The following is a 26,849-nucleotide window of genomic DNA, read 5'->3' as shown; positions in this document are numbered from 1 at the left end:
AGGACAATAACAGTCACTGAAATTTATATAACATGGGTGTTTTCAATGTATTTTCATATATACTGCCTCACTCAATCCTGGCAGTGACGTTGTGAGGAAGGGAGGTAGGGTTGTATAAGATCCAGCTACCATTTGGAGTCTCCATAATTGGGTTTAAAATGAGCTATTTGCTTATTTGTCATTGGAGACATAAGTTTGATACTTTGCATCTTATACTTTATGTTCAAACTATAAACTTGTTTTCCTGAAGCATCCAAAGCTAATGCACATTGTATCATCTACTGGAAAATACAGAATTGATTTACAATATTGTTATCTGAGAACATCTAGCAATACAAAGAAAAATTGAGTCAGAAAACACAGTTTTGTACACAAGGAAAATTCAATCCTCAAACTTCACGAGATTCTGGATGTTCATATGTTTTTTTTTTAATTTCCCTTCACAACTGGACACACATTTCCTAAACTGAAAAAAGAACAAAATAGGGAAGAAAATGAAGGTCATTGTATACTTTGCCTTGCTTTCATATCAAAAACACAGCTCTAGAAAATTGTGTGTACTCGTAGCTATTTCTGCTGTGATTAAATTTGTGCCAGCAATCTGAGTTGATTGTAACATCTGTTCTTTAGTATATTATCAAAGTATATTAACAAAGATTAAAGCTAAAGAGAAAATCCATATTAAGTCTTATGACCCATAAGATAGTCAATATAAGATCCTTGGGAGGGTTTCACTCTGAATGTATCATTTATATAGCTATTTATGTGCACATTATCTTTTGCAATAGAAAGTAAGTCCCCTTCAGATCAGGAGCTACTTTTGAGTTGTTAGGTTTTGGTTTTTTTTTTTTTGTATCCTCAGATAAATCTTAACTCTAAGGTCAGCCCTCTAGCCAGTTCTACACAGACTCAGAATAACTGAACTGATGCCTATTATACCTCACTACTTCAAAAATAATAATGCCCATTAAACAGAAGAAAAAAACTCAATTATAATCCCTCCTCTGACACTTAGTAGCTGTGTGATCCTGGGCAAGTCTTAATCTCATTGAGGCTCAGTTACCTCATCCATAAAATGGAAATAATAATAGCACCTATCTTACAGGGTAGTTTTGAAGATTAAAGAACATTTATAAAGTCCTTTATAAACATGAAAATGCCTTATAAATGCTACTTTTTATGATGATGATGATGATGATTAACTACTGAACTGAATTTGTAAAGGTTTATCAAATATTTAAATAAAAGAAGCTTTACCTCCATATGTATGTACAGAAATAACAGGTATGCAATCTACAAAATACATACCTCACTGTATAACACTAACAACAATTAGACTAATAATATTATTGGTCTTATCATGTATTACACAACATAATTGAATAAATTAAAATATATTTGAGAATAATTTTGTAATAGAACAGTAATAAAGAAAATATGACCTATGGTTCATGGAGAGGAACTGGTATTTAGATGGATTTTTAGGGTGTTTGTGCTTGTGTGTGTGATTTATCTGTGATTTTCCTCTTTCAGGGATATGTATATCTTTATATATATAAAGATATACATATACATATCTACACACAGACATATATAGATATATACAGTACCTATACACACACACATATATATGGGGGGGGGGTGTCTAGGTGGCGCAGTGAATAGAGTACTGGCCCTGGAATCAGGAGGACCTGAGTTCAAATCAGGTCTCAGACACTTAACACTTACTAGCCATGTGGCCTTGGGCAAGTTACATAACCCCGATTGTCCTTTCTTCCCCCCTCCAAAAGAGAGACAGAGAGACAATACAGAGACAGAGAGAGAGAGAGAGAGAGAGAGAGAGAGAGAGAGAGAGGTGAGGTGAGTCTGGAAGAAAGATAATATTTATCTCCTTGACTCTGAGCCTCCTCCCCAGGGTTGAGAGTTAGAGAAAAATAGTTTTCATCCAGTCAAAGACTCTGAGTTGAGAGTATAAAGGAAGTAGCAAGTAAGGACACACCTGATATTGGGTAGCAAAGAAAGGAGCATTTTGCAAGGGGAAAACACTGGCCTTCAAATCAGAGAACCTAGGAACAAATCCCACCTTTGATCCTTATTACTAGAGTTACTGAAAGGTTTGAATGAGGCAGTATATATGAAAGTGGGACTTTGGGCAAGTCATTTAACTTTTATGCCCTCAGTTTTCTGGTTTGTAAACTAAGAAGATTGCTTTAGAAGGCCTCTGAGACCCTCTCCAGATCAAAAAAAAATCTTTTGGGACTGAGTCAGCCTAAGAGTTATTAGAAATCTTATGTGAAAGTGTTTTATTCGTGATGTTTCCTAAATGACCCCCTCAGTGGACTGGAAAAGGGGAATGGGATAGTTGATAGCAATGGCAGCCATTAGATTGAGTGATGAAGGAAGTCTCTAATCTCTGGCAGCCTGTGGCAGAAACAGCTGTATCACTTTTCTGTTCCTTTATCAGCATCAATCAAGTATGATCGTGATCAGTGAGAAATGAATTCTATTTCATGTCCTTCTTAAAAGTCTTATTAGAAGGTCTTTTATTTTGCAGCAGAAATACAATAACCCATTGTGCTCTATTTTAAAGGGTGAGTGGTATCCAATCATGAAATTCTCTTAACATAATAGCTGTAATCACATTAAATATTAATGGCATACAATGCATTAACATCTGTAAAATGTCACTCTAGTTCTTATAATGCACATAATCTGATGCCTACATTAATTAACGTTGTTTTTGCATAATTTTTCAACTGTTTTTAATTAGGTTGAGTAATAACAAGTTTTATAAAAATTTGCATTTTAAGATCACCACCTTTCAAATAATATTTTCCTAATAGAAATATGAAATTATTAGAATATAGAATAGAAAATAATTAGCAAGCTATGTTCCAAGTCCTTAAAGTAGATTTCTTCATGCATTTTCTAGATAAGCATGATATAACAACTTTTCAATATTAAATAAAATTAATGTGACATCTCATTAGAGGTTGTATCAAAAACCAAATCCAGTCCAAATTCCACATTCTTGACACCTTTCCATTGTGATATCAATAAATATTTATTAAGCCTGTGCTAGGTATCAATCCTAAATACTGGGGACACAAAGGAAAGCAAAGGGCAGTCCCTGCTTCCAATGAGCCCACAATGTAATGGGGGAGACAACATGAAAACGATACTGACCAAGCAAGTTACACGTGATGCAACGAAAATAATCAACAGAGGGAAGGGAAGGGATTAGAATTAAGTGGGATTGGGAAAGGTTTTCTGTAGATTGTGAGAGTTTAACTGGAATTTGAAGGAAGCCAGGGAAGCCCAGAAGCGGAGACAAGAAAGAAGGAGGAGCATTTCAGGGATGGGAGACAGTCAATGAAAATAACCAGAGTGGAGAGATGGAGCTCGAACAGCAAAGAGGACAGTTACCGGACCACTAAGTACTTAAGAAGTAAAATGTTTGAAGACTAGAAAGATTGGGGAGGGGCAGGTTATGAAGGGCCAAACAGAGGGTTACTACATAGCAGAGAGAGTATTTTACATTTTATTGTGTCTGTAACAAGAAGCCTCTGGAAGTTACTGAGTGGGATAGAGACCTTATCAGACCCTGACTTTAGAAAGATTACTTTGACAGCTGAAAAGATGGACTGGTGTGAGGAGAAATTTGTGGTAGGAAGACCAAACAGCAGACCATTGCAATAATACAGGTGTGAGGTAAGAGGAACCTGCATTATGGCTGTGGCAGCATCAGAGGAGAAAAGGAAGCATATGTGATATATGTTACAAAGGTAAAAAAATCAACATGTAAGTCATTTAAAGAAACATTATTTGGAGTATACTATGTAGTTCTCTTACAAAATTACCTATTCACTAAGTTAGTAAGGCCATGACTGAGTAATTTCTGGGAAAATACAAAAAAAATATTAATAGAAACTAGGCATGTACTAGGTCTTGCCTCATACATTTGCAAATCATTAAATGCTTTTGAAAATCAACCATATCATCTCTTAGCTACAAGCAGTAATAAACTGAGATTTCAATTCAAATGTATAATTGTAGTTGACAGAATTATAAAAATTATTCTAATTAAATATTTCATAATACTATTATTTAATAATACTTTAGCTTTAATGTTATATTTTATGCTTAATATAAATGTCTGATTAATATTAATATAATTGTAATTTAGTTTCAATTTCATAATATTTATATTCTAGTTTCTATATCATTTTAAGGTTTTTAGAAGGAGTCCTCATAACTTTATAATGTAGATAGTTAAAAAAATCATTGTTGTCATTTTACAGGCAACAAAGTGAGACTTAGGGAAGCAATGAAAATTATTCATTATTAAACAGCTAGAAAGTATCAAAATCAGAACTGAATGCAATTGACTCCTATCTACCAAGATGCAAGCCACTGTAGGGAATTCCTTCTGTACAAGTGGAGGCCATGCAGGCAAAAGAAGTTGTTTTTTTTACTATCTATTGCTACTAGATAGATAATAGGTAGGTGGGAGGGGAGAGAGAGGGAAGAGAGAAAGGGAGAGAGGGAGAGGGAGTGGCAGGGAAAGAGGGAGAGAGGGAGACAGAGAAAGAGAGAGAGAGCACACATTTTTTAAGTACTTGGTACGGAGGAAGGAAATGGGTACAGAGAGAGAATGCAAGGGTGAGGTGAAGCCAGGTAGGTCCTTTCTAAAATGGTGGTCCCAGACAGGAAATTACCAATTAGGTAGGAAGAGGTTCAGGGCTGAGTTTATACATGGTTGCAATTCTGCAGGCAAGGATATCTATAATGACAAATTGAGTTAGTGGTGACTATTTAAAAGACACTAGACTCTCAAAAACTCTATTTTAAAGAATAATAGACTAGAAAAACATTTCAATTTAGTGGTAAACATTATTATAGAAGTACAGTTTTGTTGGACATATTTTTAAATAATAAAATCTGATCATCAGTATACTTTGATCAGTATGTGGCCTCTGACTAATTTATACAACTGTTATAATCTGTTGTATTTCTTAATTTGTGTGCCATCAATGACAGTCACCCCAGAAATGTTTTTTCTCAAAGACCAAAAAGTGCAGATTTCCTGGAGGAAACTTAGAATCACAGAGGTGGAAGGAATCTAAAGATGATTTCTAATCCAAGCCCCTCAACTCAGAAACTGAGAAATAAAGACCCAGAGAGGTCAGATATCAAGCCCAAGGCCATACAGTTAATTACCAGAAGAGTTGGGTCTGAAGTAAAATCTCCTGGCAACTGTTTTAGTAGACTATGAACTCTATCAATTATAGTCTTCTCTGCTTCATTCAATATGGCCATAGAAAATAGAATGGGAAATTCGGTATATTTACTTGAATTTAAAGAATTAAGCATAAGAAATATTTTTCTTTCAAAGTGACAGTAATGAATATTATTGTCATTTTGAAATGGAATCATTTCCAAATTTTGGTAAACTTTTTTCCCACAGTTGCATTTTTGAGACATTTGCCAAGGAGCTCCTCATGGGACTGAATTGCCAAATTCCCTGAGGCTTTTCCTTTCACTTCTCTTAAATGTGACATACTTCAAAACTTCAGGAAATTAAAAGTTTTTTTTTCTTCAACAGATTAGTTATTGTTTCTAATATTACACAACTTAAATTATGCAATATTGTGCTATTGCTTTTCAGAGTTATTTCTCATTCATTAAAGAAAAATCTTAAATATTGCAACAACCACATAATCAAATACTTAGAAGGAAAAAAAAACACAATCCAGATTTATAGCTGGAAGGGAACTCAGAAGCTAGCTAGTTGAAAGTCACTTATTTACAGATGAGGAAACTGATTCCTAGAGAGACTTGCCCAAGGTCACACAAGCAGTAAGAGACAGAGATAGAATTTCAGCCTAGGTCTTCCAATTCCATAGCCCTTCTGCTGCAACTATAAGACTATAAGCAATAGAGAACATTTTGTTTTTTAACTTTAATATTTGTTTATTTTTATTTAATTTTCCTTTTTAAAATTATGAATTCCACAAATATAAGCATTTATTTTTCTTCTTTGAAAATATCTTTGCAACTATAATTATTTAAATTACATAATATAATTTCATATATATTACATAAAGATTTTTGTAATTCTGTTAGTTGACATTAACTGGAAAGTAGGCATTTTTCAAAACTTCTAAGCTAAATTTTTGCAAACTTTTCAAACACTTCATTGATGCTCTTCTTTTTTACTGTTCACCAACATATCTCTTCCTTCCTCCTCTACCACCCAGATAGAAGGCCACTCATTAAAATGTGTGTGTATACACACACACACCCTCTCTCTCTCTCAGAAAATAAGTAAAAATATTGTCAATATCTGAGAATATATCTTCTGCTTTAGCCCATTACCGCTCTACAAGATGTGTGAGATCATTAGTCTTTCTGCCATTAAAATTAATGCGCACATTTTACAAACTGCAAATATTGGCATTTCCCATTGAATATACAACTTTTTATCCTCATTTGTATATTTTGAATGGTGTTTGCTGAGTTAGAATAAATATTAATGTTAAATAAGCATAACTCATGTTTATCACCAAGCACAAAATAGAGAATAAAAAAGGAATTTGAGATTAAATCTGCAGGAGGAAGAGAATCAGAGAATCGGTCAAAGAAAATGCTACTTAAATAAATTAATTAAGTGACCCACAGGGAACAGAAACTTGTTTTATAAAAGAAAGGGGAAGAAGAGATTCACGTCACCCCTGCCACACTAGTCATTTACAGCTGCCTTATTACTGTTCAGTCATTTTCAGTCGTGTTCTACTCTTCATGACCCTATTTGGAGTTTTCTTGACAACTGGAATGGCTGGGCATTTCTTTCTCCAGCTCATTTTACAGATGAGGAACTGAGACAAACAGGGTTAAGTGACTTTCCCAAGGTCACACAGATTGAGTCCAAATTTGAACTCAGGAAGGAAGATGAATCTTCCTGATTCCAGGCTCAGCACTGTATCAGCTGTGCCACCTAGATGCCTTTCAAACTCTGAATGTCCCAGTGGCAGAGGATGTGTATGTTGTCACCTCACTGCTGAGCTGAGTTTCATGGAAGGCTCTGAAATGTTATGCATGCTTTGACAAAAGCAGAAACCAGGTGCTTCACAGACTTCTGGTCCCTAGTGAACAGCAAACAGTAATCAGTTTCAACAAGGCCTCTAGAGTAAGACTGATCAACAACATAGCTGGTAAATCAAAAGGTGATTCAGAACAGTATACAATCATACAGGGAAATCTGTTTTCTGCTTAGGCAGTGGTTCACCCCAGCAGCAATTGTCAGGGATGTTTTATGTATAGAAATCTGCTGCCTATTCTTACACATCTTTATTGAACTAAAATATTTTCCTTCTATGCTAATCCATAACAAAAACACTATTGAAAGCTATGCTAGTTAAATAAACTTTGAAATCACTTCAAGGAGTTAATCTTCAGAATCTACATGCAAGTTTTGTCCCAGAGTTTCCTCCCCATTTTGTGAAGGAAAAAGAAAAACTGACATGAAGGATAGTGACATAAGATTACTACTAGTCTGACATTTATATCTGTTAATAAAGAAATTGGATTTTTCAAAGCAGCCTCACAGAATCTTTAGTGTGTAGGTAGCTCTACAAAATTATTCTGCACAAAAATGAGGCAGAAAAGTTTCTGGAAGGAGACTCATAAAGCTGAAAAACAACTAAAAGATCATGGAAATTGAACCTTAAGAGAGCTTAGGGGACATGACTCAAGGCCAACAAAAGAACATTCCAGGCTAATAGAAATACATATGCATATACATAGATGTGTATTGTGTATATAAACACATATGTATACACATATGCACATACATAGCATGTACATATACATGTGAATACACATATATGTGTGCATATATACACATACACACACCTATATAGTACAATCTACATACACATGTATACATACATACATATGGCTTAGAGGTAGGAAAATGAAGAATGTATACAGGGGCACATTCAGGAGATGGAAAATTGTCTAAAATTCTCTAGTTTGGATGGAGCATAGCATATGTATTGAAGAATAGTTTGAGATAGGATTGTAAAAGCAAGGTAGTGTCATACTGTGGTAGGCCTTGAATGTCAGGATTTTGAACTTAGTAAGAAAGTGTAAACCTTCAAAGAGCTTTGAGCAGAGGCATGTGAGATACTGGAAGGCTTTTTGTTTGTTTCATGGAAGAGGTCCAGCAATAGGTAGAAAGACAACTCGGAAAAGTGATAAAACCAGGGTGGAAAGACCTAATATTAGGACAGTATTGGAAAATACCAAGAAGATGAGATGAGGGCATGAACTAGAGAAATAACAGTGGGAATAGAAAGATGGTAGAAAAAAACAACAGGTGTTTGGAAGGTATTATTTAGAGTGGGTAACTCATTGGTGGGGTTTTTATGTGGCACAGTGGATAGAGCACAGGGCCTGGAGTAAGAAAGACCGAAGTTCAAATCTGACTTCAGACACTTACTAGTTCTGTGACTCTGGGCAAGTCACAACTCCTGCCTGCATAAAAACTGGAGAAGGAAATGGCAAATCATTCTAGTATCTTTGTCAAGAAAACCTCATAGACAGTTGGTCCACAGGGTCACTAAGAGTCAGACATGATGGAACGACAACTAACTGGCTATAAGAGGTAAGAGAGATGAAAGAACCAAAGATAATACCAACGCTTAGAATATGGGAAACTAGGTCAAAGGTATAACCATTAGCATCAAAAGGAGGTGCAGTTTCTGAGGAATGATAAGTGCAGGTTGGGAAATATAAGGGCATAGTACTGGTAAGCTACCCAGGTATCTATGACTTGTAGAAGTTGGGACTATTGGTCTGGTTCTTCAGAGATAGGGTGGGACACTGAAGAAATAAATATAGGAAACATTCAATTTAGGTATTTACTGAAGCCATTCATATAAGTGAGATTGTCTAAAGAGACAGGGTAAAAAAATAAATAAATAAAATATTGAAACCTTGAAAAACACACAATTAAAAAGTTTTGGAATAGAATGGTGAAGCATTGCTTCAAATGTAGAAGGAGAAAAAATGAATGTGTGGGGTTTTACAAACCAACAATAAAAAGGACATCTATAAATAGACAGGATAATCAGCAATGTCAAATGCTGCAGGGAGGTCAAGCAGTATGGGAGATGAAAAAAGAATAGTGTATTTAGTGATTAGGAGATTGAGTGACCTTTTTTAGTAGGACACTTTTGGTAGAATGACTGGGACAGCCAGACTATACAAGATTAATGTAGGTGGTAAGAAAGTGGAAGCCTTTGGGGTAGATGACTTCTAAGAAGTTTGGTCATGAAGATAAGGAAAAACTGTGAGAGTATCTAAATGGAATTGGATGGCAAAAAATGGTTTTGGAGAGGTGGTTTCATTTTATTTTAGGATTAAGGAGGTCATTTATAGACAGAGGGGAGGAAGTCAGTGACACCAGTAAAAAGGATAAGTTAAACTAGCCTGAAAGTCAAAGCATAATTGTTGAAGGTACTAGATAGAGCAGGAAGGTAAAGAATCCAGGATCTAGGTAGGGGGAACTGCTTTTAACAAGAAATAACTCATCCTTTCCATCAGTAAAAGAGCATGAAAATAGATTAGGAGTCCAATCTAAGAGGAATAGAAGAGGAGAGTTGTGATAGCTTCCATTGGAGCCTTGATTTGTAGTCTTGACCTTCATAGTGAAGTAGAAGAATGAATCATCTTATTTATTTTTTTATTTTATTATATTATATATATTTATTTTATTTTATTATATTGTTTACCTGTATGAAAGAGGAGTTTGGCTGAGACTTGAGGAATGAAGGTAAAATTTGGAAGCATACAGGTAGTTTTAAAAAGTAAAAGAAATGAGGAGTGCATTGGAAACCCAGATGGACTTTGACTAAAACATATGAAGGGAAAAGACTCACCTCTATATCCCTTAAGGTAGATACTATAGAGAGTAGCTACAGATAAGGAAAAATAATATTTAAGACACTTAGAAATTCATTGAAGATAAAATCCAAGAAAGGAGAGTAAAATGAAACCAGAATTAGGAATGGAGAAGAGTATTATAGAGTGGAAGAGCATTTTTTTAAGTGGATGAAAGGTTATTATGAAGCAGGGAAAGGTAGTTTTGAAGGTATTCTTCAAAAATCTAACACAAGTCATTCTAGAGTTTGTAATTTATAATTTTCTCAAAAAATAAAATTCCACAAGATTCAAAATTAAGCAAGAATTCAGAGTCAAAGTAACCATCTCCTCTTTGACTGCCTCCTCAAAGGATTATATTTTCCACATGATAGCTACTTTATGCAGATCTAGGCAACTTGGTGGTCCAGTGGATACAGCAATGGACCTGGAATCTGAAAGACCTGGATTCACATCATTTATTAGCTTTGTGAGTGTGTGATTTACATAATCTCTTAGTGCCCGAGGAAAGTCATTACTATAAATTCAGAATATTGCTCAGAGCTAGAAGAGAGAATTTCTCCACTAGGAGTTCCCTACAGCAGTGAAATCACAGGTCCAAAACAACAACAACAAAATAAAAGTCACTTTGAAAACCCCAAGATATGTGTAGTGACAAGAGAACTAGACTTGGGTTCGAATCCCAACTCTTGTCACTTATCTTCTGTGTGACCTAGAACAAGTTACCTCCTCTAGAATCTTTGCTTTCTTTACTTGGAAAATGAGGTTAACTAGATGATCCCCAAGCTGCTATCCAGGTGTGATATTCTGTCATAAATTTGGCTGAAGAACAGAGAAGAATAAGAGGAAAAGGAGCAAGTCAGGAGAAAGGGTAGGATTATAAAGTCATGGATTTAGGACTGGAAAGGATGCTACTGGTGTAACAGCAACCACACTGGAATATCCAGGACGGCTGCTAGCACAGGTTCTTAGATCTGCTCTACTAAGAAAGAAACCTGTTTAAGGGGTCCACAATCTTTTTTAATTACATTGACTAGTTCAAGGGAAAAGTCAGCACCCTGAACTTTGGAGAAAATAAAAGCAGAGAAATAAAGACCAACAGACAGGGCTCTGACTGCCTGAATCAACTATATACTTTGCATACATCCTGGCATTGAGAGAGCCTTTACATATGAGCAGAGAGCTCTGAATACACAGTCATTCAGAATCTCAACCAGAGAATCACAAGATCCTTCTCATACATAGGTGAGCCCCCAAAGCAAAATATCAATTCAAAATATATCTATATACTTCTCAGAGCCAGAAGGTATCACAACCCTTGTGACTCAGTGCCTAATTAGCAATTAGCAAAAGGTGTGAAAGCTAGTGAATACAGCACCAGCCCTAGAGTCAGGAGGACCTGAGTTCAAATTCGGCCTCAGACAAAAAAAAGGTGTGAAAGCCTTCCTACAAACAAGCCTCCCCTAAGCAAGCTTCCCTTAATGGACTCCATGTAAGGTCTATTAATGGTCGGGAAAGATCTTACATCTCATTAACACTACAAGTGGTCATCTAGTCCAATCTCTTTATTTTACAGATGAGACAACTGAGGCCCATAAAGGGTGACTTGTCCAAGGCAACATAGGTAATGAAGTGATTAATAATAACAACAACAATAACTGACATTTATATACTGCTTATCATGTGTCAAGCACTGTATTAAACACTTGGCAATAGTTATCTCATTTGATCCTTACAACAACCCTGGGATGCAGGTGCTACTGCTATTTGAATTTCACAGATGAGCAAATAGGGATGAAGTGGCTTTCCCAGGTTCACGTAGCTAGTATCTGAGGATGGATATGAACTAAGTGGAAGTAAATCAAGGGGCAGAAGAGATGTCAACAAGTCCCAAAAGGTCACAGAATTCATTCTAAGAATGTATACTTATTATTTCTCTCCCTCAAAACCACTAAGATAGTCTTTTGAAATAGATGTAACTAGGTGGTATTGTTTAGAGAGTGATAGACTTGTAGTCCAGAAGGCCTGAGTTAAAATTATGCCTCAGACACTAGTGTCTCATCAAGTTATTTAACCTCCCTTTGCCTCAGTTTCTTTATCTGTAAAATGGGAATAATAATAGCACTTATCTCCCTGATTTCTTATAAGAATTAAATGAGATAATACAAGTAAAGCACTTTGCAAACCTTAAAGTGCTATAAAAATGCTAATAATTTCAAGGACACACTTTGTAATAGAAAGAAGATCCTGGCTCTAGAATAACTGTCAGTCCCACTTCTGAAACACTGAACCTAGACTTCTCTAAGCACAAACAAGGTGGGATTTTTGTTGTTGCTATTGTTATTTTTCTGGAGTTGTTTCCCAGGCTCAGGCTAAATTGTAAACATCTGAAGGATTAATCTCCTTTGAACCCTGACAATTCACAGCTGTGCTGAGTCAAGTAGGCCCAGTGCCTACTAGCTCTGAGCCAATCAGGGGCCAAGTCTTTGTTATGTATTCTGGGAGGCTGGCATTTTGCTTTGGAGGTTCACACATGAGAAGGATCTTTTGATTTCCTGGTCAAACTCAAACCTCTGAGTAGCCTATGTTCAGAGTCCCCCAACTGCTTACACATCTGTGCTCCTTTGATCCAGAGATGTATGTAAAGTGTATAGTAATATTGCTTTACTCAGACAGTTGGAGCACTGTCTATTGGTCTTTATGCTAATTCCTCTGTTTGTATTTTCTCTGATGTTCAGAGTGCTGACCTTTCCCCTGAATTAGTGAATGTAATTAAAAGTAAGATCGATAACCCCTTTTTGAACAGTCTTTCCTTTAAAAGCAGATCAAAGAACCTGTGCTAGCAGACCATCCTTGGTGTGCTAGGGTGCTTGCTAATACAACTTCCCTACTTATTTTTTTTTAAGCTAAGACTTAAACTTCTTTGTAGCCAAAAATGTTTTAACTTTATATAAAATGAAACCACTACAACTAGATAATAATTATTATGGTGTCTAAAGAAACCCTTAAAAATGCTGGATCATCTTCCTTCAGCCATTGTAGTGAGGATAGATCTTGTTTGGACTCAGTATTTATCATCTACTATGTCATATTAAGAGAATTATTCATAGACATTTCTTTAAAACCTCCTGTGATTGCAATTAGTCAAATCTTACATGAACATATTGTCTAATAAATGTAATTTCCAGTCTGAAAAAGGCACTCAGTGTGTGGAGTCAGGAATTGCTGAGTCTGGTGGCTGTTAGTTAGTAAATTGTATTTTCTGTAACTTTCCCCCACATGAAAGTTACACATTTAGCATTACCGCTAAAAATAATTCAAGCATACTGGAAGTTTTCTAAAACTGCTATAAAATCATTTTTCCCTGCTCAAGGAGATTGTTGCATAAGGTGTGCAAGCTATTTCTAGCTAAAATAAAGATTGGATCTCTCATTTGTACTTATCACATTCCTCTCGGCATGTTATTTCAGGATGCTACTTGCTTATAACTTCCTTGAGGTCAGGAACTCAGTCATTTTTCATCTTTTTTTTTTTGAGGGGGGGAGGCAAGGAAATTGGGGTTAAGTGATTTGCCTGAAGTCACACAGCTAGTTAAGTTTTAAGTGTCTGAGGTCGGATTTCAACTCAGGTTCTCCTGATTCTGGGACCAGTACGCTGTTCACTGCACCACCTAGCTTCCCTCATTTTTCATCTTTGTAACCCCAGCATGATGCCTTGCACATGATGGTTTTGATCCAGACCAGCAATTTCATTGTTGCCATGAGGTACTTCTCTGATACAGAGGATCCACTACAGATGTAGATTAGCAGCCCACAGGTACTTTGTGATTGTAGAGAATTATATTGGATCATTAAGAAATAAGGGACAGGTAGGTGGCAGAGTGGATAGAGTACTGGGTATGGAATCAAGAATCGCATCTTCATGAGTTCAAGTCTGGCCTCAGATACTTATTTATGAGCTATGTGACTCTGGGCAAGTCCCTTAACTCTGTTTGCCTTAGTTCCTCTTCTGTAAAATGAGCTAGAGAAGGAAATGGCAAACCACTCCAATATCTCTGCCAAGAAAACCCCAAATGGGGTCACAAAGAGTTGGACATGACCAAAAAAAAAAAAACCACTAAACAGCACCTGAGAAGTTAAGCACCTCATGCATGATCACACAGCTAGTACTTGGAAGAGACAGGACTTGAACCCAGCTGTTCTTGAATATAAGCCTGATCTAGTCACTATGTCATCTTGCCTTGCACATTGCATAATTGTTGCTCAATAAATAGAACATTGACCTTAGCATAGGGAAGACCTGAGTCTGAAACCTGCCTCAGTATGACCTGTAGACACTTAACATTTCTGGGTCTCAGGTTCCTCATCTTTGAGGGAGTCTACATCCTGGGTCATCGCTAGTCATCTTGACTTTCTTGCCACTGGACTTCGATGACTCTAGAGGAAAGTATGAGGCTGAGGACTTTGAGCAGCTCTGTTCACAATTCATGTGCAAGTCATCACCCTCATAATGTCATTGGTACTCTTCAGGAATGGAGGAAAGACAGCAATAACTCCAAGGCCTCTACAATCCATTCCACCTCTAACCCTATACATCCTGTGTCAAAACTGTGATCCACTTCTTATATATTTTAAACTATTTAAATGTAAAGTTTTGCTCGTGACAAATTGGTTGATCATACATTCCTTTCAGGCTTATTTTAATCAGCTTATGACTTTAATATTAATGGGCCAATTTCCATTTTCTATTAATCATAGGTTCAATTATAAGAAGTCTTTAGTTGGTGACGTTTAATTGTACCTAACAGGTTATTAAGTTAATTAAGCGCTGATTTTTGGCTTCTAATTGATAAAAGTAACTACAAAATACTCAAAGTGCTTTAACACTATCTGGCTTCTATAATATATGCTTCATGGGTGTTGAAAAACTGCTTGAGTTTAATATATATTTTAAATATACATACATACTTTTATTTTTAAGATATATAATAGAAGCAAAAGAAAAATAAAAATATTTGACTTGAAATCTCATGAAGTAACTGGAAGGAAAGTCTAATCTATTTCCTCCCTTCATATAATGAAGAGACTCTTATTCAGTTTTGTTTTGGATGAGTTGGTGTCTAAGGGCCCTCCCAACTCAGAGAGTTTTGCAATTCAAATGTTATTGATATAATGAACATATTTTTGACAGCTGGTGGCATGATGAACAGTGAAGGATTTGGAGTCAGATTAGACTTGAATTCTAAGCCTGCTTTGCTAGTTGGTATGACCCTGGGCAATTCATTTAATTTCTCTTAGCCTCAGTGTCATCATCTATAAAATAGGGATAATAATAGCACCAACTTCAGAGATATTGAGGGAACATGAGATGAAACTTCATGTGCTATAAAAATTTTAGCTATTTTCGTGGTTTAGTTAACACTCCCCACCATTAAATTTGATATGCACTAGGAGAGGGGTACGCTTTCAGAGAACATTTGTGGTAGACTTTCTCCCAAACCATGATATATTTTTATAGGCAGAGAGGTTTTAATCTCTCTCTCTGAATATTAGATATGAAAGCATTTTATGCATACTGGATAATATAAAAGCATGGAAGAAAGATAGGAATAATGGGCACTGTAGCTGTGTTGCCCAACTAGCCAGTTCCAATTGGGTCTCCACTGGGGCAGCTACTATTTTTATTCACAGAGGTTATTTGTCCTTCACTCTCAAAGAGAACCATGACATCAGGGAAGTGATGCCATGACATGCAAGTGAATAGGATTTAAGTGTAAAGTCACCAGTCTTGCTCTCTCCTCCAGAGCCATCTGGGTCCAGTGGAAAGATATAGATCAGGATGATTGGAGGTAGCCCTGGATACAGTGGGAGACCTTGGTCTTTTAAAGCTAAGGTCTTCTTTAACAGGTCTCAGTTTAACTGAGGCAACACCCATTCAGTGATTAAGGCTAGGTAAAAAATGAGGCAGAGAATGGCCTCATTTCTTAGTATTAAAAAAAAATCAATCTGGGGGTGGCTAGATAGCACAGTGAATAAAGCACCAGCCCTGGAGTCAGGAGGACCTGAGTTCAAATCCAGCCTCAGACACTTAACACAAAAACTAGCCGTGTGACCTTGGGTAAATCACTTAACCCCCGTTGCCCTCCAAAAAGCAAAAAAATAAAAATAAAAATATAATTATAAAAAAATCAATCTGGGAGAAGAACCTCAGGGTTTCTGGCCAGACCAGAAACAACTGCTGTATACATTCACTCTGAACCACCAGCCTCAGATACTTACTAGCTAAATGACCGTGAATAAGTCACTTAACCTCTGTTTGCCTTAGTTTCCTCAATTGTAAAATGGGGATAGAAATTGCAACTACCTCCTAGGGTTATTGTGTGAAATATTTGTAAAGCACTTAGCAAAGTGCCTGGTAGATAGTAGGTGTTATATAAATCATATTCTCAAGTACAAGATAGAGAAAACATGACTAAATAGTGGCGTGTCTGAAAAATGATCTGGGTGACAACAATGGAAAATGCACCCAGGTATGGTGGCACATGACTATAATCCCTGCTACTGGGAATTCTGAGGTCAAAGCTGAGGCTGGTAGATTCCTTGATGTCAGGAATTCTGAGCTACAGTATGTCAAGCCAACCATAGTAAGTCCTGGATCATTAATTGAGCTTCTAAGAGTGGGAGACCACCAGATTGCCTAAGAAGCAGGAACTGCCTAGGTTAGAAATCAGGTCAATGCTTGTCTGGTGACCAGTGTCCTGGTAGTCCTGGGCTCAACAGTGGGGGAGTTAGTGCTGGACATCCAGCTTGGGTAAGGTAGGGAGATGTAGTATGAAAAGAAACTGAAAGAAGAGAAGAAAAGAGAAGAGAGGGAGAGGGAGAGGGAAATGGCAATGCAGGCTATTTATGATTTGTTTCTCCTCCCACTGTATGATTGGCCTTATCCATTTCTAGTCATCCATTTTTGTGTCATTGTCTTTTACAATGTTTCCCTAGTATTCTTCATCAGTGGTAATGTGTGTGTGTGTGTGGTAGCCTCTATCACTCACACTGATCCCTTCGTTGGCCTTTGGGTAACCAGGAAATTTACTTCCTTACAAGTATTTTAAAATGTTCTTTACTTCCATGTCACATGTTTCATAGTCACATAGAATCACTGTAAGAATATCAATGTTACTGCTATGTCTATATCCCAAAGGCATCAAAAAAAAGGAACTATTTGTACAGAAATATTTACAGCAACTCTTTTTGTGATGCCTAAGAACTGAAAAATCAAAGGGACGCCCAACAATTGGGGAATGGCTAAACCAGCTGTGATATATGATTGTAGTGGAATATTAATAAGAAATGACAAGTCCCTTCATTACACAGGGACAGAGCCAGTCAGTCACCTCCTGAAGTAAAAAGCCATGGATAGCTCTGCTGACTTTCCATCCCATGCTCCCTGAACAAGGCACATGGTAGCTTCTTCCTCACTTTTGGGGAGTGACTATTATAGATTGTTACTGTAATCTTCTCAGAGCCTGACCCCACAGTGCTCTGACCACCTTCTGTAATAAGGGATGGGGTACTGGTGTGGGGGTTGGGAGAAGGGACTGGGGAGTGGGGAATGGGGCTAGGATGATTAATCTTTAGACTTTCTGCCTTTGTCAACATGTCTCTCACCTGAGAAGAATGACAAAAATGACAACAATAATTAATAACTGCCACTTATGAAGTAAAAAAAATGACAGGATGATATTAGAAAAAAAAACCTGGAAAGACTTATGTGAACTGATGCATATTGAAGTGAACAGAACCAGGAGAACATTGTACACAGTAACAGCAATATTGTTTGGTGAAGAACTCTGAATGACTTAGTTATTCTCAGCTATACAATGATCTAAGACAATGCCAAAGGACTAATGATGAAGCATACTATCTGCCTCCAGATTAAGAACTGAAATTGTTTGAATACAGACTGAAGCATCCTATTTTTAACTTTATTCCATTTTTTCTTTTGAGTCTTCTTGTACAAATATGAAATGTTATTACAAAATACTAATATGAACATTTTTACATGATTGTACATGTATAACTTATATCTAATTGGTTGGGGGAAGGGAAGAGAGGGATAGAATTTGGAATGTAAAACTTTAAATAAAAAATGGGGAAAAAAGTATCAGTATTAAAAAAAGATGCACCTTTGTTTCATAAAGAAGCATAAGTGTTGTTAAAACTCATTGTGTATATAATTTCCTAACAGAGTAATCCAGCCCTTTCTTTTATTGCTATTTAATTCTGGGACGGTTCAATGAATATCTTCAGGGTTTGTCCAAGACACACATACCAAAAGATAACTTCTATAGGCAGTCTATACAACTGTACATTATATTATGTCTAAGAAGCTTTGTCTACTAAGATGTTTTTCCCTCGCATGGATAATTTATCCAAACATTTCTGAATGATTATGGATCTTGAAGAATGTATGTTTGGGGCCTGAATTTACTTGATCCAATATCATAACCAAGTAGAAGCATTTAGAGGACATTTTCACCTATAGGGAATTCCTCTTCTGTGTGGAATCTGTAAAGGACATACTTTACAATGGAAAAAAAATACCTTTAACAAACCTTTCTTTTTATTTGTTGCTTTATATTTATGCGCAGAATTTCATCATAGATCGTACACCTGGAGCTAGAAAGTACTGCAGAGGCTACCTAATTAAACCTCCTAATTTATCATTGGAGAAACTGAAGCTCAGAGAGTTTAATTGACTTACCTAAGTTCACACAGGGGTAGTGATCATCAGAGGTAGAATTTGAATTGATCATCTGACTCTAGGGGCAATTGTGTGGCTGTTGTACCACAAACAAATCTATCCTTATGGTGTTATTTTTCAAAGAATTTATGATTTTAATATATGTATGGGAGGCATTTGGATAGAGGAAAGTCTTCATTTTCTTTTACCATTTTCCCCTAGTCTGAGTACAATAAGTACAGCTGGACATTACAGTCTCTTCACATTTTATGTGACTAAAGATGAGGTCTACTGTAGAATATTATTCGTTTGAAAATAAAAAACCAGCACTTTTCTATTTCCACTTCCTCCTAAAACCATCCTAGTTTTACACAATTGCAGGCAATAGAAAGTTTTTCTTTATATCAAGCTGTAACCTATCTCTAAAATTTTCAGTCATGGCTCCTATTGATGCTTAATAGAATTGTAATCTTTCTCCCATGGGACAATTCTGAAAATACTTCAAGATATCTATAGGGTCCCTCCCAAACCTTCTTTTCTGTACATGAAAAGTCCCTAATTCTTCAACTTATCCTCATATGTCACAGTTCCTAGGTTCCTCCCCATCCTGGTCAATCTCCTTTAGTTTATCTATGTCCTTCCTGAAAGTGGGTACCCAAATTAAACACCATACTCTATACAACATAAAAGGGCCCAGTAGGACAAGACTATCATTTCCCTTCTTCTGGGAACTATGCTTCTATTAATATGGTTTAAGATAGTATTAGATTTTTGGGCTGCCACACAGCAATATTAATTCTTACTCCACTTACACATTATGCCAAAACATCAATATATTTTCATATCCACTGTTGTCTATCCACGTATGCCTCCATTTTGTACTGTTATGACTCTTGTTCAAACCTAGTTATGAGATGTTACACTTGTTTCTTTTAAATTGCATCAAATAGAATTCAATGCACAAGTCTACCACCATTTACTATGTGTCTCTGCTATGGTAAGTATTTTACTCAAGTATTCTATATTGAACTGTGCACTTCTAAATATTTTATCATTCCTATCTGTCCTCCCTAGTACAACTCAAGTTCCATCCCCTTCTGGAGGTCTTCTCTGACTGATTTCTCACTTCTCCAGCTTTCTTTTTACTAAACTTTTTGTATGAAATTCGAGAAATACAAGATAAGGTCTGTACCTTCATGAAATTAACATTTTCATTGTAATTAGAAGTGTGCATGATAAGCATTTAATTATACTCTGTCATGCTTTCCACTCTATTTGTCTTATATTTGTAACAGGTTTGTCTTTATCCTGGAGTGCTATCTTCTAAAGGATATGCATTATTTATTTTTTTTATCTCCCACCACATCTAATGGAGTATGGGGCACATAGTAGGTAGCTAGTAAACAAGTTTATTTGTTTATAAAGAAAAATCTTTACCACTTCCTACTCTATGAATTCCATACATTTAGCATTAAGGAAATATTTTTTTTTTAAACTGGCACACCATCAAACAATCATATAGGTAAAAATGTATCATCTAATTCTATGGCACCATAGTTCTACCAGATACTCTTAACAAATCATTATTTTCCTGGGTTGTAAGCATCAAATGACATAATATCTGCAAAGCACTTAGCACAGTTCCTGGCATGGAGTAAGAGATAAAAAATATTAGCTATCACCATCATCATCATCATCATCATTATATGGGCTCAGAAAACTGTAAAATTAAAATTAGAAAATTCATCATCTTCACACTACTTCAACTTTCTCTGGAATACATTTCCTTACATTATCTAGACATACCTTAAATAACACCACAACATACAGTGTTTCTAAAAAACTGAACATTCAGTGTATATATAAATATAAATATATGCATATATATGTATATATTCAAATATAACCAGTACTATTAATATACTGAAGTAGTAGGTTGTAAATTCCTTGAGAGCATCAGCTATATCAGTTGAGGTAAAAACAAGTATTCAGAATGCTTGGCATGTGTGAGTCTAAGTAAGCCAGATCATCCCAAGATTTTTTTCTAGAAACAGTTGGTAGGAGGACCACAAAGGGATGAAAAAAGGAAAGAAACAGTTCTACTACTATTTCTATAACAAACTATTCATAATGACTAGCATTTACCTAATGCCTTATGCTTTATAAAGTCTTTTATAATATTTCATTTTATCCTCACAACAATCCTGGAAGTAATAGGTGCGATTATTTTCCTAATTTTACAGATGAGGAAACTGAGGCAGAGAGAATATAATACTTTCAAAATTATGCTTTATTTTCTACATGGACTGTATTTGTTCTAATGACCCTTCCTGTCTTCATCATATTTAGTGCCATTTCTCTGATGTGGCTCTATATTGTCATATGAAGTATTAGTCATTAAGCACTTAATGTGGCATAGGGGAGAGTGCTGGGTGTTTTGTTGGGAAAATCTGAGCTCAAATTTGGCCTCAAATATATCCTAGCTGAATGACCCTGGGCATTAAGGGATTGGTTTTTAAGATGTCAGAAGGGGTAGAATAATTGACAGTAAAGAAAAATTCAATGTTATTTTTATCAAAGAAAATAATACCCACCAATGTGTATGGCTTCTCTCTGACCTATATAATATTTGTATTAGAATGATATACAAATACTATTTCAAGGATATCCCTTGATAAAAATGAGAACAGCATTTGCAGATGACTCACTATAGCAAACCACATTTTACTTTGTTTATTGCTTGTTGTTTCTAAAAATAACCAAAAAAAATTTTTTTAATTACTCAGTGGAGCAAAAAAACCTATATTAAATTCTCTCTTCCAAAAAATTGTCTTCTTTGTTTATATTATCTGAGACTCTTTATTACATACAATCATAGAAGTAACTGTATTCAAAGAGCTTCTGATGAACTTGGCCCAGAAATAAATAGGCAGATCAGAACAAGAGGGATTTAATTTAGGAAATCATGAAACATTATCAACAATTACAAGATGTTCCTTAATACAAAATCCATTTTTCTTGACAATAATATGCTTTTGGTAGTGCTTTGCAGCAAAACATAGGCTATAAACTCTGAAAAATCAAGACTGCAGCTAAGCCAAAAGACAATGGGGAGTGGCATGGTAGGAAGAGGCTTGTACCCCTAAGGCACTGTTAAGAATGGACATCTTTGGGGCAGCTAAGTGGCACAGTGAAAAGAGCACTAGCCCGGGAGTCAAGAGGACCTGAGTTCAAATCCAGCCTCAGATATGTGACCTTGGGTAAGTCACTTAACCCCAATTGCCTTGCCTTCCCCCCTCCAAAAATAAATAAATAAGAATGGACATCTCAATGAAATCAATTTCTCCTTGGCTAAGAAATTTCATCTTGCTTTTGAGTCAAAATGACCATTACTCTTGTGTATTTTGTCACCTACACTAACATATAGCTCCTCCAGATTTGTTTTGCCATTTGCTTTAATAAATATTATTGCTCACTATCTATGATTATTTAAAAGTGTTTGGTGGGAAGGAGTTTAGTCTAATTAGGTTAGAGAAAGGCAAATTAACACAACTCTGAGGTATCACCTCACACCCATCAGAAAGGACAAATGCCAGAAGGGATGAAGAAAAAATAGGTACACTAATGAATTGTTGGTCGAGTAGTGAACTGGTCCAATCATTCTGAAGAACAATTTGGGAACCAGGTCCAAAGGGCTTTGACCCAGTAATACTATTACTAGGTCTGTATCCCAAAGAGATCAAAGAAAAAGGTAAAGGACCTCTAAGTACAAAAATACTTATAGAAACTCTATTTGTAATGGCAAAAATTGAGGGAATGCCTATCAACTAGGGAATAGCTGAACAACAGTTATGCTAGAATATCGTTGTGCTATAAGAATTTATGAAGAAGATAGTTTCAGAAAAAGACAAAACATGGTGAGACCTATATGAACTGATGCAAAGTGAAGTGAGAAAAACTGGGAAGTCATTGTTCATGGCAACAGCAATGTTGTAATGATAATCAACTGTGAAAGGCTTGGCTACTCTGATCAATACAACAAGCTAAGATAATTGCAAAGGATTCATGATGAAAAAAAAAAAAGCTATCTACCTCCAGAGAAAGAACTGATAAACTCTGAGTACAAACTGAAATAGAATTGTCTTACTTTCTTTATCTTGCATATGTGTGTGTGTGTGTGTGGCTAACACAGAAATATGTTTTATATAATTTCTCATCTATAACTGATATCATATTCCTTACCTTCTCAGTGGGTGAGGGAGAGGTTAAAGGGAGGAAGAGAATTTGGAACTCAAAATTTAAAATGAAAAGAAAGTTTAAAATAAATAATAATTTTTTAAAATTAAAGAGTAAGCTATTTCCTACTCCATATGAGGCAGGACTACTTCCCACTTAGAGTATCTAGGGAAGGTAGCTTTTATTTTAAATCCCCAACAGAACATAGTATCTATAAGGAGTACAAATCTTTTACATACAGTAGTATTCTAGCCCAATGTGCCTGTTGGCATTAGTAGAGTGGAAGAATGGGTCCAGTTTCCCTGGTTGAGGTGATTTGAAGTTGATCATGTTTGGTATCCCTGGCAGATACTGATTTGGCATGTCAATAGACTTACAAGGGCAATTTTCAAGAATTTTGTGAAGGTGAAAAACCACTTCATTTATAGGATTCTAATATCACTTACTAGTAATTTGTGGAATCCTTTGTATTATAGTTCTAATATAGAAGGAGCCATGTCACAGGAATATAGGTGGTACATAAAAAGAGAAAGAGATTTAACTTGCTCTGGGAAAATTTGCCATTATTAACAAGCTTGTTTCTATAGCTTAATCAGGTGAACTCTCACAGAAATCTCAGATCCCTTAATTTGAAGAAGCAGACATTGTCAAGTGGTAACACCCTACCCCCTTAAAAATGTACTTTAAAAATTTCTATATACTTTATTTTACTTTTCAACATTCATTTCCACAATATTTCGAGTTCCAAATTTTCTCCCCATCTCTCCCCTACCCCCACCCCAAGATGGCAAGTATACTGATTACCTCTTCTCCCAGTCTTCCCTCTTTTCTGTCTCCCCCCATTCCTGTCTTATCCCCTGTCCCCTTACTTCATTGTAGGGTAAGATGGATTTCTATACCCCAGTGCCTGTATATCTTATTTCCTGGTTGCATGTAGAAACAATTTTTTAACATTTGTTTTTAAAACTTTGTGTTCCAGATTCTCTCCCTTCTTCCCTCTTCACCCACCCCCACTGGGAAAACAAGCAATTCAATATTGGTTATATATGTGTAGTTATGCAAAACATTTCCATAGTAATCATATTGTGAAAGACTAAGATTTCTTATTTTTACTAAGATTAATTTTTTTTACTTTATTTACTTTAATTATTTATTTATTTACATTACTTAATTATTTATTTACTTTAATTATTAGATCTTATTTTTACTAAGATCTAATAATTACTAAGATTTCTCTCCATCCTTTCCCATCCTCCCCCCCCCCATTTATTCTATTTTCTCCTTTGATACTGTCCCTTTTCAAAAGTGTTTGCTTCTAACTACTCTCTCCCCCAATCTGCCCTCCCATCTCTCATCCCCACTTCTTATCCCCTTCCCCCCTATTTTCCTGTAAGGTAAAATACCCAATTGAGTGTTTATGTTATTCCCTCCTTAAGCCAAATGCAATGAGAGTAAAGTTGGCTTATTCCCTTTACCCTCCCTGCTCTTTCCCTCCATTGTAACAGCTTTCTCTTTAACCAGTGTGGCAGCAAGCACCCCAAGCGTCCTCAGGGTTTGCTGCCAACACAGGTTCTTGGATCTGCTTTGATAAAGGAAAGCAACTCAAAATGGGTTAACAACCTCACTTAAATCAAAGGTCAGCACCCCGAACTTCAGAGTATACAGACAGAATTATCAAGACAGAAACAGATCAAGTAGACAGCTTTCCAAACTGTCCAACCATTACATCCATACCAAATCAACATCTGGGTTTCAACATAGGGGGTTTTCAAAGCCGGGGGGCTCTGGACAATGGCTTCCCAGAATCCAAATCAGAACACTTCTCAAAGTGAGCCCCAAAACAAAGCTACACATCAGGGCTTATATAGCCTTCTCCTGGCTCAGAGAATGTAACAACCTTATTGACCCACTGGCCAATCAAGAAGTATCTGCTGAAAAACAAGCCTCCCACCCCAGGCTCCAGGTGCACTTTATTAGCCTAGGGGCAGGGAAGATCTTTAAAATGTACATTCCCATTACAACCAGACAGAGATAAAAGAAAAAAAGGAGTAGAATTCCTCCTTACTTGAGCTTAATTCTTAGCCTTTGTCATTCAAAACCAGATCCATCTAAAGTCAACTCAAGTTAGCTAGCATTTGTTATTCCAGGAACTATGTTGAATTCTGGAGATGAGAAAGACAAAAAAAACAATCTCTGTTTTGAAAGGGGCTCAGTTCAATGAGGGAGACAAGGTATAAACAACTATGCAATTCATGAGAAAATGAAGATTATTTTAAAGAGAAAGTACTAAGGATTAAGGAGGCCTGCAAAATGTTTCTTATAGAAGATAGGATTCTAAGGAAGTCAGGGAAGTCATTAGACAAGATGAGGAGGAAGAGAATTTTAGACTTTGGGATAGACAGAGTTGGGGAGTAAGAAGATGGATTGCAGGGGCGGCCAGGTAGCACAGCGAGTAAGAGCACCGGCTCCAGTGTCGGGATGACCTGGGGATGGAATCCCAGGCTCAGACACTTAGCACCCACCCAGAAACACTTGGCAGTGTAAACTTGAGCAAGTTACTTAACCCAATTGCTTTAAAAAAAAAAAAAAGATGGATTGCCTTGTGTGTGGAATACAAGAAGGCAACTTTCATTGGACATACAGTACTTGGAGGGTAATAAAATACGTTAAGATTGAAAATGTGGGAAGGAGTCAGATTTTAAAAGCCAAATAGAGGAGTATATATTTGATGATAGAGGTAATAGGGATCCACTAGTTACTGAGTAGGGGGCAACATGGTCCAAGTTGCACTTTAGGAAAAACAATCTGACAGCTGAATGGAGTATGGACTGTGGTGGGGAGACACTTGAAGCAGGGAGATCAACCAGAAGACTACTGCAATAGTCTAGGCTTGAGGTGATGAAGACCTGCATCATAGTGCTGGCAGTCTCAAAGCAGTGAAGGGGGTATATATGAGATGTGAAGGAATAATTTTCTACACCAAACTGTAACTGTTACCATTCAAAACTAAATATAATATATTTTCTATCAAGGATTGACAAAATATAATGAAATAACCCACAGTACTTAAATTCAACTCAAATAATTATCACAAAGAATCATCAATTCCAATTCACTGTGTCTTCATTTAGTGACATAAGAATTTAGTCCCAGAACCCTCAACAACAACAGACTTGGAAACTGATTGAATATGAGGGTGAGAGTGAGGAGTCAAGAATGATACCTAGGTATTAATACTGAATAAGTGGGAGGATGGTAGTACCCTTGAAAGGAGAAAACAGTCGTAGAAGGCAACTGAATGATTAAGATAAGAAAGAAGGGATAAAAGGGTTGGTTAATAGTCTGATTTTTTTTTTTTTGTTAAATATGAGGCAAAGTTCCTCAACTGAAAAGGAAGGGGAGAGAACTTTGAGATGTTAGAAAGTAAAATATTGTGCGCCCCCCTTTTTTTTTTTGCTTTTTGGAGGGCAGTTGGGGTTAAATGACTTGCCCAAGGTCACATGGCTAATAAGTGTGTCAAGTGTCTGAGGCCGGATTTGAACTCAGGTCCTCCTGACTTCAGGGCTGGTGCTCTATTCACTGTGCCTCCTAGCCACCCTGCCCCCTCCCCCTTTTAAGGTCATATGTAGCTTGGGAATTAGAAATGACCTTGCATCACCTATTCCATCACCATCATCCCCTCTCATTTACTGCTCAGGAAACTGGGACCCAATGAGTTTAGGTATATTGTCCAAGGCCACATGGCTAGTAAATAAGAGATCTTGGCTCTAGACCCAGATAATCTCATTCAAATTTCAGTATTTCCTGCACCAAACTGCTAACATTATCTTTCATTCAAAATTAGAAGTAATGCATTTTCTATTAAGAATCTCTAAATATAATGGAATAATCCATAGTACTTGAATGCAACTCAAGTAATTAAAGTGAAG

At 36.3% G+C, this 26,849-nt stretch overlaps 1 protein-coding gene across 1 annotated transcript in view; it reads right to left on the bottom strand.

Annotated features, from left to right (window-relative positions):
• The window catches only part of CUNH8orf34 (chromosome unknown C8orf34 homolog), a 375,736-nt gene that overhangs the window by 304,730 nt on the left and 44,157 nt on the right, over window positions 1–26,849 (bottom strand). The window lies entirely within an intron of this gene.

Source organism: Petaurus breviceps, unplaced genomic scaffold (genome assembly GCF_028583685.1).
Source record: "Petaurus breviceps papuanus isolate PSGF00001 unplaced genomic scaffold, PetGlider_PUasm1.0 38, whole genome shotgun sequence".
Lineage (NCBI taxonomy): Eukaryota > Metazoa > Chordata > Mammalia > Diprotodontia > Petauridae > Petaurus > Petaurus breviceps.
The sequence above is the reverse complement of the archived record's forward strand: the minus strand, read 5'-3'. Positions and strand labels throughout refer to the sequence as shown.